The following is a 16,088-nucleotide window of genomic DNA, read 5'->3' on the forward strand; positions in this document are numbered from 1 at the left end:
TGTAATTCAGGGTAAATTATTTGATAATTCTAAAAAAAAATGTTGACATGTTGTCCACATTTACGAGTATATTTGATGCCTATTTCGGCACATGAAATGTTTACATCATGAACTATTACTATTATTTATTTTTTAGTATAATACATTTGTTACTTGTATATTTTCGTAGTGACTGAATCACGTGGAATTGCCCTAAAAATTTCTCATTTTTAACAACATCTTGAAGAAATGTGAATGTTACTCTTACCTTTTTCATTGTAATTGCCTCTGCAATTGAGTACACAAGACTTATACACCATACCTCTTCCACATTTAAGCATATTTACACGTCATGTAAACTCGATTATAGTTCTTAAATTTGCATTACAATTCCATATTCACTAAAAAGGTCCAACATTGATTCCGAAGAAGCAAATCAAACATGGCAGCTATCTCGCCTCCAGTTCATGACGATTAGTCACGTGACCTGAGCAAGCCATCAGGCTTTCATATTGAGAAGGTAATGGGCCTGCTCGGAAAAGGTTTATTACCCATAAATAATAATCGAAGGAAACCAATCCCTTCAAGTTTCGACCCTTGCAGTCGCCGGCTGTTTTCAGGCGAGCGTAAAAAAAAAGGGTACCTATGAACTGCGACTTCGAGAAGACAATACATTTTGCGATTTGAAAATAATTGGAGATGTGAGATAGATTGATTTTAGTGCACGTCACTGGTAGCGATTTTTTTCCAGTCCTTATCAAAAAATTTTCGTCCTGCACACGGGCATCCTGATATTTGTTGGTATTATTAACGTTCCTTACTGGCAACTTTGCTTCCAATGGACTGCCCTGCCCTCTATCCAGCGCCGTAGTGCTTGTGCGCAACAAGTGACGTCACATATTATATGGCTGCTAAAGGTTGCATGGAAATATTGAGAAAATGAAAGCAAGAAAATCTATTAAAAATCAGATCCAAAGATAGTCATCGAACTGAAATACAATTAAATTATTACATATCTGTATCCGAACTAACAAATATTCAGTACATTTATATATAATAATCGATCATAACGGAGGTATTTACATCTTCGTATGGTTAGACAAGGGACGATAACCATGGAGGCCTACTGGTGCACGTCCATTAACGAGACCTACAACTAATCATCTGACGGTGTATCGGAAAAATAGGCAGATTCTACGTCAGGTGAGTACTTGATAATTCCCAAACATGTTTATAAATATTATTATTACTATAAGTATAGTTAGTGTCTACATTTATTGGTACTAAGTGCTCAAATAAGATGATGCAAACATTTTTCCATAAGCAAAGATGGCGGCCACTATAGATTGAAAAAAATGTCCTTTTGTTAAAAAGATGTTATTTGTGATAGTATAAGATAATCGAACTTAAACTTTATACTTTGAAGATATAATGAATTATAAATGATGTGGAGTAAAAGTTTACGTAACAATAAATGTTCTATGTGCTGATAATTGTTTATCTGCCTACATGATCTGCGGTGTAAATTTTGTAATGTGCTACAAAATTAATGTTTATAATCATTGAATTAAATGCCAGACTATGCTGTAATGAAACAAAACGTTGAAGCGATAAATATCTGAAAGAAGAAGAATCAGGCGGGATTTGCTTTTTTAAATGCTATGTGACTGATTGGTGTATGCCCTGTCACCGGACAATCACGAATACATTTTTGTCAGTACATGTGTTAAGTTCCATTATAACGTTTCTGTAGTTTATTTAAAAACTGCCACTGTACCTAATTAGAATTTCTATACCGGGGTGTAAGGGGAGACTTTTCAGAAAACACCCAAATGTCAACCTCTCTTCTAATTTTTGCGATTAGCCAAAAGTCGCAGAAAAGCGAAGTTAATAAAACATTTAATTCTTTCACATAAGTTTTATACATTGAATTTTAATTCTGATTGTATATTCCGATTTTATGTCGTCACCACTGTGGTTGCACTAAAAGGGGGAAAAAAATGTTTAATATTATTTTCCATGTCAGTTGTTCGTCTATTTTATAGCCTTACAAATTAACATTATTATTAGATACAAGTGACATTAGTGTACACCACTGGAGTTGCATCAAGAGAAAAAAAACACTTTAAAATTATTCTGCATTACATTTTTTCATCCATTATGTGAACTTAAGAATTCACATTGTCGTTGATTCTCTAGTTAGCCTAACTGATATGCCATTATATCTTCACATGATTGTGAATGCATTACACAGTAATGAAGGGTTATGTACATAACATAACATAGTTTTATTTAATTCATGTAAATCCACATTTACATTTTATTTTCTGTGAGAAAAGTCACTCCATATTAGGGGCATGGCTACAGGGTAGGTGGACTGGTGATAGTCCAGGGACCATGAGGTGAAGGGGACCCACCCGCTTTTCTATCTTTCCTACACTATTAAAGCAGTTTTAATATGCATGCATTAGATCTCAATTCAGAATCTGTATATTGCAGTTTTAGTTGTATATTAGGACCCTTGACCCTCTTTACCTCCATTGAGAAAGTGAAATATTTTGAATGGTTAATGAAGATGATGTTTATGAATGTTGTCTGTTGTTCTTAACTCCCGGAAATGTGTTATTGTGAAATGAAGTGTGCATACAAACAGTTTTTACTAATAAAAAGTGGCGAAAGTACTCTGAAGTGGAAAGTTTTTACTTACTTAGGATCAAATATTTCCGTTATTTGTGTTTTCCCCATGCTGGAACCAATTGTATATTACGCAAAACATATAATCAATACATTAAAAAAACAAAAAAAGAACACATTTATCGATGGAGTACACAGTGGGTTAACGGCCCCATTTATTTTTTGTCTGTATAGTACAGAAAAGTGACAATTTTTAAATAATAGGTAAGTAAGTATTAAAAAAAAAAGTGTTGGGTGAGGAGGACCTTCAAACATTACCAGGGGGTTCTGAGCTGGCAGTTTTGAATTGAATTGACTTTATTGCTGGGCGAGGTTCAGCTGTTGCTGGTCTACCACCACAGTTTCGGATTGTAATTCTGCTGTTACGTTGTTGTGTGAGTAGGTTCACGTTTGGCATTCTTACCATTGTAATTGTGCTCCCTCATGCTTATTGTTTTCCACACTCCCTTATATTCCTGAGGGAAAGCACTTTCACTTCATTTTCTACAAGGATGCTTTGGGCAATACCAACGTGTCAATGAGTTCTGTCGGCTGCCTCTTCTTTAAGTTTCAAATTTTAAATGCGAAAACTCCCAAGTGTGATTTCATTTCGTCATGACTTTTGTACTTGAATTATTTCTTCCAGTAATGGCTCATTGCCCACTCTGAAAATTGAAATACACATCAGAGATTTTGAATGTGAAAATTCTTCTCTTCACAAGCTGTGATTGACAAAGTTATCCAACTATCAAATTTTCTCTGCCATGGCTTTGTAATTCACTTTCATGGACAATTATATGCCAGTTACTGAGGAGGGCAACACTTCAATAACATCTTCAACATTCTCTACTCAAAATTGATGCTGCCCCCTTGCTCTATTCAATACAGCTGGTTTTGAAATCAATCCAATACCCTCAACAACCCCTTTGCAATGTAAAGTTGCCAAAAATAAAAAGTCCAGTCTTTCATGTACCATATGTTGGACATTATGAATCTCTTTTTGAATTGAGAAACTGCAGAGTCAGAAAATACCTTATGTGCTTGTAAGTTAGTATTCCTTCAAGAAGCCTATGATTATTTTTAAAATTGAAAGAATGTATATCATGGCTCGAAAAATCCAGGTCGCCATGGCGACTAAAAATTTCAGCTTGGTGACTCTTGCTGTAATATTGCCGTTTTTAAGTTTCAATGTACGAAACTTTGAAGATTCGAAGTTCAAATTGGAGTACAGCATAAGCTAGCAAGTGATTTTTTTTATCAACGTTGTGAACATTCCATCGAATCAGTAACAATTTCTTTCTCTTCCTCCCCAACCCCCCACTTCCTCACATGATTTAGCGATGTTTTGAATAGGGTGATGCTCAGCTTCTTATAGATTGATTAATTGGCTTTGTTTTACTTCGCTTTTTGTGCCACTTTTGGCTAATTTGCGAAGATTGTAATAAATGATGAAATTGTGAACAAACACAAGCAACTTTGACCTGAATCCGTTCATTTAAGCCCAGTCCAGGTTTCGAAACCGGGACCCCTAGCATCGTAGCGCAATGTGCTAACCACTCTGCCACAGGGGCTGGCTCAGCTTCTTATAGTATCCACAATTGCTAGTAGGTGGTTTCCTGGTGCCTGATTTTCAGAGTTGCCGCCTAGCTCTGAAGAAGATTTTTCGAGCACTGATGTATATTTGTCATGACTTAGGGGAGAGAGAGAGAGAGAGAGAGAGAGAACAAAACATCATTTATGAAAGCAAAACTATATTTTTCATCATCGGGAAGCCAAGTGCGAGGAGTGAATATTGTAATCTTGTGATTTCGATGTGATTATTTTATCCTTTGGAACTGCATAAAAGTTTTTAACAGTTTGCTTGTAACACAGCTTCTCTTGTTCAGTGTTTGTTTCTTGTAAATTCTCAAATTTGAAGTCTTTAGTGCATTGTTTCTCAACGTATGGTGCACGATCCACTGCTGGGTCCCGAGGGGGCATTTGGTGGGTTGGGTCGAAGTCTGGCTCGAATTTTTTTTTTTTACTGTGTCTTAAAAACCTATTATAAATTACTAATATACATTGTTTTAACAATTTAAATTCAACCCGTTTTGTTAACGCTCTTCGATTGATTTTAAACGGCATATCTCGGATGTTTAACTCAAGTGAACCGGATATCTGTCATTTTTGTTTGAATCGCAGCAATAAGTTTGTAATTATGTGTATGTTTCTTGTTCTGTATTTTGTTCAAGCGAATGTAAAAGAGGGCTTCTTAACCCTGCGTTGGTTGCGCACTGTCTCTAGTTCCGGGGGTGTGATTTTAATGTCGTTATTTATCAATGATTGTTTTGTCAACACCCTCCCTCTGTCTAGCTGAGTTTCTAACCCTCCTCTTTTACACCACAGTTTTCTTTTCAGAGTTTATAAAATCCTTGAGCTGCTAAGGAGGGTTCGTTGAGGTACTTGATGTTTGAGTCCATTCGCTACTATAGGCGTACCTAGTTTTTACTGAAAATCTGGTCTGCTATTTCGTGCCGGACTAAGGAAGACTGCCTTATTATAATTTTATAGAATTTCGATTTTTATAGTTTTACAGAAACTCAGTTGTTGAAAGAAAAGATCTAATCGTAATAATTGAGGATGTGACATTTTAGACCATTAATTTAGCAAATTTTATAAACCCGGTATCTGTCACCGTGGTTGCCATCGATGTAACTTTACTCGTGCGACCCACGAAAAGTTAAAGAACTCGATGTTAGCAAAAATATGATTATAAACTTCGTGCGCACACCTACAAGTGTATACTACCTTGTATAAACATGTCCATGCTTATATCATTCAAGGTGGGTCCCAGACTGAAATAGGTTAAGAACCACTGCTTTAGTGTCTTGATATGTCAGGGAAATTACTGTGTTTGTGGAAAAATGAACATTTTTGTAGTAGTGATTTAAAAGTAGGTTTTTGAACAAAAAATAGAGGACAAGTAAGAAATTTTAAATTTGTAGTGGACAAATATATTTCTTTTTGATATACTGAGTATTCCCAGCAGTTGCAGTACAAATTGTTAAATGTTCTAGTAAAAGGCCATGTTTTGAACAGTTTTCATGTGGGGTATGACTTAAGATGACCGGACCCCTCTCCAATTTTCTTCATATTTGGCATACTTACTAATTGAGGCCTGCTAATGACGAATCTGAAGTTAAAATTTGTCTGAAACGTCTAGAAATAGCAAAATAATTGCGAACCATTGACGCTAGCCCCACGAACCATTGACGTGTGGTTAGGTTAGTTTCGGTTAGGTTAGGCAAACATAGTTAAAATTTGGTGTCTTGGTAGTATCAGGATCTAGAAATTGCAAAATAATTGCGAATCATTGACGCTAGCCCCACGAACCACTGGCACTAGCCCCACGAACCATTGACGTGTGGTTAGTTCGTTTTGGTTAGGTTAGTAAACATAGTTAAAATTTGGTGTCGTGGTAGTATCAGGAATATATATATATACAAGGTAACCAAAAAAGTTCTTGCTGTTCTAGAGCAGTGATAAACAAAGAGCAATACAGTGGACGGTACGTACCTTTAGGTGTCAAAGTAATCTCCATCAGCATCCAACACCTTTTGCCAACGTTCCTGCAGCTGCACAATACCCTGGTGATAAAACTCAGCAGACTTGGATGCAAAGAAGTCCGTGAGTGCGTTCCGCAAGTCTCCCTCATTTGCGAAGGATCTCCCATTGGGGTGGTTGTTGAGGGAATGAAACAGGTGGTAATCTGTCGGTGCAAGGTCCGGTGAATATGGTGGATGGCACAGTGTACCCCAGCCAAGTTGCTGAAGGGTCTCCCGGGTCCTCTTTGCCACATGTGCCTTGGCATTGTCGTGCAGGAACAGCACACCCTTGTGATTCACCAATGTCAGCTCCTTCTGCCGGAATGCACGGTGCACCCGTTGCAACTGCTGAGAGTAGAGGTCAGCAGTGATGGTCTGACCAGGTGGAAGGAGCTCGTAATGCACCACTTGCTGACAATTCCACCATACAGAGAGCATAACCTTTCGTGGGTGCAGAGGTGGTCTTGAAGTGTGAGGTACAGGGTCACGTGGCGACAACCAATGTCTGGTATACTTGGGAGTGTCATAGAGGACCCACTTTTCGTCGATCAAATATGGGTGTGTTCAGGTGCCGAGTGAGCAAGGGCAAACAGGCTGTCACTCGTTGTTCCTTGTTGGCTGCTCACAATGTGTGGGGTACAAACTTGCTTAACTTGTATGACTTCCCTATCCCATGCAGGTGCAATCTGACTGTTTCACTGGAAACATGGAACCTTTCTGCAAGTTCATCACACGTTAGACCACTGCCCTCCTCGATGGCTGCTTACAGGGCCTTGTCATCCAACACATGTGGTCATCCACTGCGAGGTTCATCCGAAAGGCTCACATCTCCCGAACAGAATTTCTGGAACCAATGCCTGGCAGTGCGTTCGTTCATGGCATTCTCCCCAAATGCCTGGCAAATGCGGCAACTAGATGCAGCAGCTGACAGGCCCACTTTAAAGTCATACAACAAACACATGCTAACAAGCTGCTTTGATACCTTCATTTCTCTTCAACACTGGACGAGCTATGACTGCTGTGTGTGCGCAACGTGCCTGTATTACTGACAGTCGATGGTCAGACTAACTACCGGTTGCTTGGCAGCACATGCATCATTTCATTTCCTCTCTGTGAGCGCATGATTAATGGGACGTCAAAAATGGCAAGAACATTTTTGGTTCCCTTGGATTTCCTTGTGAAACAAAAAAAATTGCGAAAATCAACTATTTCCATTCCTAAAACTAACACCTTATTTTCGCTTATTCTGCAATTTCTAGACGTTTCCGACAACTTTTAACTTCAGACTCGTGATTAGGAGGCTTCAATTAGTGAGTTTGCCAAATATGAAGAAAATCTGAGAGGGGTCCGGTTATTTAAGATTTCCTCATGTGGAAATCTACCACAGTAAGTTGTATTACAATTTCCCACTATCTTGTTAATTTTTGGGTTCTGTATGGTCTATACAGATTTTATTAAATTTAACTATCATTATGTATTATTGGTAAATGCTGTAATTGTTAAGATTTTTTGGTACCCTTGGTGCAACGAAAAAAGTATGTCCCTTGTAGCCGCTATTGCACATATGCAACTAACAGTTTTAGATACAATTATCGAGGGTTTGCCACACTTATATTTGTATATTGAGGTTGAAACACGGGCAGTTCGGTCGGCAACAGGTTCTGCAATCGTGTTTATGAAAATTCCAACCCCCCCCTCCTTTCTCGGAATATGTCACGTGTTTGGGCTTTGGGCTCACATGTTCACTGGTCAGTTGACAGACACAATGAATGCTTGGTATTTACGATGCTGTTTTCCTCCAAGCTTCCAACGCTGTGATTTAGTACTGATAAGGCACACATTCTTCTGTGTGTTTAGACCTGGTGATCCAGCTGAAGTAGTGGTGGGGGGAGGGGGCCAAGGAGAGAGGGGATATGATGAGGTTTGGCGGTGTCAGCCTTCTGTCGCCTCTATGTTAGAAATGCAATGAAGCTTGACAATAGCCAGAGGCGCCAGAAGCGTGAGTCTATTCTCAAGTAGAGACAAAACAAACGATTGCAAAGGCTTCCTTCCCTCCTCTGTTAGGAAAAACAGTTCGTATCATATAACAGCTCATCGATTTCCCTAACGCACAATCGTTTCCTAATCGTTTCCTTCCGGACATATTTCCACAAAGAGCCGAGTCAACAGGGAAGAAATAGATTGACAGTAGCTACACAAGATGCAAGTGCGAACGAAAAAAGCAAAAGTTCGGGTTTTCTCCCCAAAGTAGCTGGAGAAGAGGGGGCAAACTCCACATTTTTATGATTTTTTCATTGAAATTCGGGGGATGCAGCCCCGCCCGTAACCCCCCCCCCCCCATGGTTGGGGCATCCAAATTTTACATGGTTGCATGCACTGATGTTCTACCTGCAAAACAAAAGTTATCCGAAGTAGATTGGTCCCATAGTGTCAGAGTTATAACAATTTTAATAATAATATGCAAATTGGCTAAAATTCGCTAGAGTTTTACCTTTTGCCTTATTATTCAAAATGTATTGCACCCACGGACATGAATCACGTTTTATTCTGTTGTGGAAGGTCCATTCTTTAAAAAAAAAATCAAAAGTTCCGGTTTTCTCCCCAAAGGAGCTGGAGAAGAGGGGGCAAACTCCACATTTTCATTCTTTTTTCATTGAAATTCAAGGATGCAGCCCCTGCCCGTAAACCCCCGCGGTTGGGGCATCCAAATTTTACTTGGTTGCATGCACTGATGTTCTAGCTGCAAAACAAAATTTATCCGAAGTAGATTGGTCCCATAGTAGTTATATAACAATTTTATGAATAATATGCAAATTGGCTAAAATTCGCTAGAGTTTTACGTTTTGCCTTATTATTCAAATTGTATTACACCCACGAACATGAATCAAGTTTCATTCTGTTGCGGAAGGTCCATTCTTTGAAAAAAAAAGCAAAAGTTCCGGTTTTCTCCCCAAAGTAGCTGGAGAAGAGGGGGCAAACTCCACATTTTTATGTTGTTTTCTTTGAAATTCGGGGGATGCATGCACCGATGTTTTACCTGCAAAACAAAAGTTATCCGAAGTAGATTGGTCCCATAGTGCCAGAGTTATTATGATTTTTCTCCATTATGTATACAAATTCAAATTTCGCGCTCAAAGCCTCGGCGACACTGGGCTTACTTTCGTCAGACCGCACGGCGTACTAAGGGTTAACCTTCTGTACCCCCCTGAGAAAGTGAAATATTTTGCATGGTTTAGGAAAATTTGTTTTTTATGAATGTTTTCAGTTGATTTTTGCTTGCGGAAACATGTTATTGTGAATTAAAGTATGTCTGTTACCGTAGCATGTTACTTTATCATGTAGCAGAACAGCCCAAAGGCATAAAAAAAAATCATGCAAGTGAATATAGCTTTCAAAACAACTTTCCACAACAGCAGCTATAATTTGATGTAATTAGATTAGAATTGCTAGGTTTGGTACTGATAGTTATTCTCGACATGTTCTTTCACTATTTTAGTGTGCATACAAACAGTTTTTCCTAACAAAAATCAGCAAAAGTACTCCAAAATTGCAGGTTTTAACTTACATGGTCCGTACTTTAGGATCAAATATCTTCCTAACTCTGGAACCTCTTTTATATTACGTAAACATTGAAATCTGTCGATTAAAAAAAATGTGATTCTCGAGGGGTACAGTGGATCAACGGTCCCAATTTTTTTTATAAAAGTGAATTCTTTATCAATCCTACCATTATCACCTTTACTGAAGTAAATATTCTAAACTAAATTGCCAAAAATTTAAAACCTAAAGTTAGTTTCATCATTTAAAACTCATTCAATATCTTTGCTTTTGGTGAGTGAAAAAATCCTTATTACTAGGGCCCGGATAATTATGTACTAAAAAAACTGAAAAATATGTAATTATATATGTGGTATGACTTGAGATGACCAGACCCCTCTCCGATTTTCTTCATATTTGACATACTCGCTAATTGAGGCCTCCTAATCACGAATCTGAAGTTAAAATTTGTCGGAAACTTCTAGAAATTGCAAAATAAGCGAATCAATTTTCACGACCGGACTTCTCTCTCCGATTTTTATAGTACTGCTCATATTTACTGAACCATTGGCACGTGGTTAGGTTAGTTTCGGTTAGGTTAGGCAAACATAGTTAAAATTTGGTGTTGTGGTAGTATCAGGATCTAGAAATTGCAAATAATTGCGAACCATTGACTCTAGCCGCACGAACCATTGGCGCTAGCCTCACGAACCATTGCCACGTGGTTAGGTTAGTTCGGTTAGGTTAGGCAAACATAGTTAAAATTTGGTGTCGTGGTAGTATCAGGAATATATATATTTGGTTGTGAAACTAGAAATTTCATGAAAATCGAGTTTCCATTCCAAAAACTAACACCTTATTTTAGCTTATTTTGCAATTTCTAGACGTTTCCGACAAATTTTAACTTCAGATTCGTGATTAGGAGGCCTCAGTTAGTGAGTATGACAAATATGAAGAAACTCGGAGAGGGGTCCGGTCATCTCAAGTCGTTCCATATATGTATTTAAAAATTCAAAAATATGTACTTAAACCTTTCAAAAAGTAAGAAATATGTAACATAAGAAATATCACATTACCTGCATCTACGAGTATGTCCTATTATCTTGGAACAAATTCCTCAATTTAGACAAATGAAGAAAAAGCACATCTGAAATACAATATTAGGCATACACTTTTTGAATTACTGTTACTTTTCCAATACATGTCCCCTGTAACAGTAAGAAACAAAAATGCGTTCCAAATTGTCAAACAGGAAACTTCTCCTGTTATCGCGTAACAGGGTGTTGTATTGACTAAATGATCTCTACACTTCACACGAAGTAATTGGTTCATATTTAAACTTGCACAAATCGTCTGGTGTGTACTCAATATCCAAAGCATAAAAGCTTTTGCCTTCAGTTAAAACACTGTTAATAGCACAGATTATATTGTAACCCTGATTCTTCTCCAAAACGGAACACATATTTTTCTTCACTGCATCCCCAACAGTTCCTTCAACACTTTCCAGGGAAGCGACTGTAGAATGAACAAGTTTAAGGCTGTCAGAAAGTGTTGAAGAAGATGTCTGTAACGATTTAATGGTGATGCTCAAATGTGAGAAATTGCATTGAATGTAGGCAATGTCATTTTTCAGCTTTCTGTCATCAAACATTCATTGAGCTGTTTCTATGGAAGCTGCAGCTTCAGGATGAAACTGACAGACAACTTGTTTCACGGAATTAAAATTCTTCGCATAGTAGCCTACAGCATCAATCAAACTTCCCCATCTCGTTAAAATGAAAAGGACCACTTAGGAACTGTTGCCACAAAGTGGGGAGCACAGATATGTCTAATATTGCATGATAGGCATCGGCATTGAGGGTTCCTGGCACCAAAACTAGGGGATCAACACAGTGCCATGAAATACAGCCCTATACCATGATACAACATTCGTATTTTATTGTAGAGACAATGCAATCTGCTAAGAACCACTTCCTGGGCATTCGCTATGTCCATCAGAACAACACAACATGTAGCATGATTAGTCACTCCACAGGATGTTTTTCCATTGCACTAGCAACCACTGGTGATGTTTTTTGCACCACTGTAATTGACATTGGCTTATATGCTCTAACTCTCCCATGGAATCCCAGTGCCACCACCTCTCACCGGATGGTACGAGTACTGGTGCCACTTCCTAATGCTATTCTAAAGTCTGTGGCCACACTGTCTAATGAAACCTGCTCTTCACCATGTGCGAATCCCTATTGGTCACTGGTGGGTTTTTTTCCCCCTCCGTGTCTCCGTTGTGTGACGCAGTAACGTTTCCATTTCACCACTACATAACTGACTGTTGCACGTAGTATCTGAAACCTGTCCAAATCAGTGGCCACCAACAATCATAACGTGTTCAGCCTCACTCAGCTTCCCAATGGCATAATGTTAGCATTGTCGCCTCATAATCAAGGGGTCCCAGGTTTGATACCTGGTGGAACCACATAGTGGTTCGGATCCCACTTTAAACTGTAGGTCCAGTCGCAATTAGCCTTATTTTGCAAAATGCAGACTTAATACGAGGAGGGACAATTACGCACTAGTTCTGCATGTATTTCAATATTGTTGGATTGGGCACTGCTATTTAAAAAGGGGGTTAGTATACAAGAGAGTATGAATTTCTCTCCATGTTACAAGTGGAAACTGTTTTTCAAGTTGATTAGTAAGCTAGACACGATGTTTGAAAAATATGATTAATAAGTATTTACAGAATCCCATGTATTCCTTATGGAAAATCAATTCGAGTTACGGCTAATCAAATGGGAGTTTCGACTTTTCCTACTATATGACATTGTTCAACATGTCCTTTTTCCAGCCATGTACTTCTCTACGTCATTGGATGTTTGATATTCCCGAGAGAACTAATAAAATAGTGGTCCCATAAACCTAATGCATTTCTTCTTGCCTCGTATGACCATCCTGGCAGTGTTGCCAAACCTGATGTGCATAAAAGAGCTACATTTCACCATTAATAGAACTAAAGATGACTTTCAAGGAGCTAGATTAACGAAGGCTGCATAAAGTGCTTCCTAGGGTAATTTTAGGTGTCGGAGGGGTGGGGTTGCTGCTATTAAAGTGATGGCAATTTATTCTTAGTTTTCACTGCCTAGATTTGGCGGCATAACCCATCTCAATATTCCAATGATGTTCATATGAAATCGAGAAAAAAGGATTCTCGGATAATAATATTCTCATCTTCACCTTAGCCACAGCGCTATATATAAAAGTACCTGGGGAGGAAAGAGGAGGTGCGTGACGCAGCCTATATATGAATATCACGTCACGTGCAAAATGTACACTCATGGCAAAGGTTGGTCCTTACGGGCCGGAGCCAGTGGTGGCGGCATGGTGGGGTAGAGGGCGGGTGCCACAGTTCACAGTCAAACGAGTGCACGAAAGAGCCAGATCTGACTCCAAAGAGAGCGAAGTTGGCAACAGTGATCGTCAGTTGCCCCAGCGAGAATTAAAATAGGGGAAATTGTCCCTCCTCGTCTTAAACACCAACTCAATCAGCTCAGCTCGCATCATCCGTTAATTTTGACTGCTGGCTGTGGTATACATGTCTGCAGCACACTTATTGTCCTTCATGAGCCATTCTAGTGCCTCATGTCGTGTATTGATGATGTATGGGAAAACCTCCTTACAGTTCAGGGGATGTCCGGTCATTATTGGTGATATAGTGTAGCGTATCTTCACCAAATTCTCACACGTAACCAAATAACTTGCTCCTTTATGGCACACTAAATTTCAGCATGATGACAACACATGATCATTCCCCTCCAAAGTGCAGGGCCAACCTAATGATGGAATTCTTGAAAATGGAAATTCAGGCTAAGGCCCTCATGGGTCTATACCCACTCGTCGTTTCTGTCAAAAATGGGTTAGCACTGAAGCTGGATATGATGAGGTCATTCTGCAACAAGTTTTCAGCTGTCAATCTGTACAGGGAAATTAAAAATAGGCAGTAGCATTCAAAGTGGGCAACATGAAAAAGCTTCTTAAACATTAGCAACAACATAAAAATTGTATATTAGGAAAAATTTTATCAATAAGTGCAACAGGGAAAGAAATTCATTTTGTGAAACTTCCAGGTGCTAGTTATAACTGTAACATCAATCAACAAAAAATAAATGTCTGATGAAGGGAGCATGTGTTCTTCTGAAATGTTACATTAAAAAATGTGTTTAGATACTTGCAACAACTGTAAATACAAGAATAATAATTCGACAATGGAAGCAATATGCACATTCAAGAAAAGTTATTGAGATATCCAAAGTATTTGGTGTTCATTTTAATGTGTTGCACACATAATTATCAAGGTTCCCACACACCTGGAAAACCTGGAAATCTCGGGCAATTTGAAAGACCTAAAAATCTCTTGGTAATCTCGGGGAAAAATCATGCAACTTATTAGTGAAGTACATCTGGAGGACTAGAATATGCTCCTCTTGATAGCAGTAATTATATGTAGTAAATATGTACTTAAAATTGTAAAAAAAAATTAAAAAATGCTTTTTTTAATAATATAAGACACTATTCGAGCTACATAAAAATACAGTAGGCTTACATTGACATTAACCCTTTCCCTGTGGCGGCCTTGAAGAGATGTGTAACCAAAAATAAATTGTCTATACATAGATGCAACTGCAAATTCGTTTCATTATAAATAATGCAAGAAACTATCTATATAATGACTTCCCGCAAAATGAAGCTATGGAAAACTATCTATATATAGACTCTGCTGCAAATAAATATTCCATATTAGGTACGGCCAAAGGTAGAGAAATTTTTGCCTAGGATAAAAAGCATACAGCACCATGCCATGAAGGCACATTTAGGGGATTTAAGGGTAGGGCCCCACACCCCCACTACATATTCTTGATCTCTGCCATTATGGAGGTTATGTGATCAGCACCATGCTCCGGCCTTCTTTACCCTCCAGGGTTGCCCCCAGATACACATTGATTCGAGGCTGGGTGATCTACCAGATACACTTTCGGCAGGGACAATTCCGGTAAAATTCCAACCTCAGAACACCCACCCCAGGAATCGAACCCAGGTCTCCCACATAGCAGTCAGACACCCTACCAACTAGACCATCGCGGCTCTAATTCCATATTGCAAAAAAATATTTTTCAGGAACTGAGAAACATCAACAATGAATTTTTTTATTGTCAATAGCTCACATAGACTAATAATAACACGGAAAACTGGTGTCTATAAAAATAACTTGCTGCAATACAAGAACCGTTAATTTTCAAGTACCGTCTATGTATGTAGATGCTTCGCAAAAATGGCCCAATTTTAGAGAGTCTATATATATAGTGTCACCGCAGGGAATGTGTTCATTGTAAAACAACACAAAATGTGTTTTCATTTTCTGGTTCCAAAACAATGAATAATAGAAATTTGTTGTACCTAAGTGTTCGAATGTGAATTTCCCTCTGTTCTCTCTTTAGATCGATTTATAATGACTAAAACTATGTTCAATATCACAAGCGGCTGGTGGTGTATTTGTATTTCAAACTTGTCGGTTATTTGCAAGAAATACACCCAACTCTTTCGGTCACACAGGGTCATGCAGTTATTGCACGAATATGGAGTGTATGTTGAGAAATGTTCTGAAAAATGGAAATAATATGTAAAAATGACCAAAATATGAGCCAAAACTTAATACATGTAAAAATATGTACAATAAAAAATTAATTTTTCGAGTCTACATGTCATGATGTGCAAAGATAATACAAAATATAACTGATTTCTGCTTCATACATAAATATGTATTTACATATAAATCCATTCCCTGATTATAACTAATGGGTCATTCCATGTAGGATAGACCAATTTCAGAAAAGTCTGCAGATCATAGTTTTGGATTCGGATGAAATTTGGCATGATGGTTCAATCATGTTTGGAAGGCTTTTATTCAAAATATTACATTCCCCGAGAAATAGTTTTAGAATTGTAGTCTGTGGAAGAAGGCAACAGTAAATTTGACTCAAATTGAGCAATGAGCCTCTTATCTAACTTCATGATTCAATGACATTGGAACTATCGATCACAGCTCAGTGATGTTTATACACCCAACAAACCTCCATGCAAGGAACACATGAATTGTATCAAAATACCCACAGCTTATTTACATTAGCAAATTAATAAAATCAAATTATGCTTAAAAGATCTACACGCCAAAAGATTCCTATTTTGATGTGCAGTATGAATTACATATTATTAGAGTTGGAAGTGGTGGGGGAAAAATGGCTTTTTTGGGAAAGAAATTAG

General features: G+C 38.2%; 1 protein-coding gene across 3 annotated transcripts in view; it reads left to right on the top strand.

Annotated features, from left to right (window-relative positions):
- Positions 1 to 866: 866 nt before the first annotated feature.
- Cdk12 (Cyclin-dependent kinase 12) overlaps positions 867 to 16,088 on the top strand; it is a 92,601-nt gene continuing 77,379 nt past the window's right edge. For all 3 annotated transcript variants that reach the window (XR_014441589.1, XM_083120369.1, XM_083120370.1), the window contains exon 1: positions 867 to 1,182. The gene's annotated coding sequence lies outside the window, so the exon portion shown is untranslated. The remainder of the gene's footprint in view (positions 1,183 to 16,088) is intronic.

The sequence above is a fragment of the Lepisma saccharinum genome, chromosome 4 (assembly GCF_977018435.1).
Source record: "Lepisma saccharinum chromosome 4, izLepSacc3.1, whole genome shotgun sequence".
NCBI classification, from domain to species: domain Eukaryota; kingdom Metazoa; phylum Arthropoda; class Insecta; order Zygentoma; family Lepismatidae; genus Lepisma; species Lepisma saccharinum.